Source organism: Mus pahari, chromosome 10 (assembly GCF_900095145.1).
Source record: "Mus pahari chromosome 10, PAHARI_EIJ_v1.1, whole genome shotgun sequence".
Classification (NCBI taxonomy): Eukaryota; Metazoa; Chordata; class Mammalia; order Rodentia; family Muridae; genus Mus; species Mus pahari.
In genome coordinates, this window is record NC_034599.1 from 89536007 (window position 1) to 89537222 (window position 1216).

Below are 1216 nucleotides of genomic sequence, written 5' to 3' on the forward strand. Positions count from 1 at the left end.
ACACATCATATGCATTACGCGTGAGAGGCAGGGAAAGAGTTTTAATAAAAATATGGTTAGAGAGCTGAAGAGAGAGCTCATTTCTTGAGGAGGACCTTGGTTCAGTCCCAAGGGCCCATATCAGGCAGCTCACAGCTGCCTGTCACTCCAACTCCAGATCTGACACACCTATCCCCTGTGGGCAGCACACTCATGTGCACGTAGTTTGAAAAATAATAAAAGCAAATCCTTTTAAAAATAGATGAAGCCAGGCGTGGTGGTGCACGCCTTTAATCCCGGCACTTGGAAGCAGAGGCAGGCAGATCTCTGAGTTCGAGGCCAGCCTTGTCTACAGAGTGAGTTCCAGGACAGCCAGGGCTACACAGAGAAACCCTGTCTCGAAAAGCCAAAAAAGAAAAAAAAGAAAAGACAAGACAAGAAAAGGGAGGAAGGAAGAAGGAGAGAGAGAAAGAGAGAGAGAGAGAGAGAGAGAGAGAGAGAGAGAGAGAGAGAGAGAGAGAGAGAGAGAGAGAGAGAGTTGGGAGAAAGAGGCAAGGGGGCTGAGAATAACACTCAGTGGTAGGGTGGGAGTTTTGGCCCCCAACACTGAAAAGAAAAACAAGAAACAGATGAAGGGAGGAGGGGAGGAAAGGTCCTCTCAGCAGGGTGACACACACCTGACACCTGCGCTCCAGCGACTGCTGCAGGAGTATCACTGGATGGGGACAACCTGGGCTGTGTAAAACAGTTCCTGGCCGACTTTAACTCTTGACACCATGTGTAAATAAATAAAGTCAACGCAGCCAAAGGCAAAGATTAGTAAGCGGACTCAGGGCATGTGGACAGTGGTCTGGGGTTTTCTTTTCCTTAAGGGAAACTCTACCGCTGGTTAAATGTGAGTGCCCTCTCTAGATCCACTCACAGCATGATGCCGGACAATTATGTAAGGGAATAAGTTTGTTTTTAGAAAAATTCAAGTCAAGTAGTAACTAATATTCAATGGCTCAGAGTAAAATATGGGCAGTTAGTGCTGGGAACACAGCAACATTGGTAGGAGGACTGTTTGCACATCATACGTGACCCCCTGGCTTCCACCCCCAGCACTCCTTAGTGTTTGCACATCATACGTGACCCCCTGGCTCCCATTCCCAGCACTCCTTAGTGTTTGCACATCATACGTGACCCCCTGGCTCCCACCCCCAGCACTCCTTAGTGTTTGCACATCATACGTGACCCC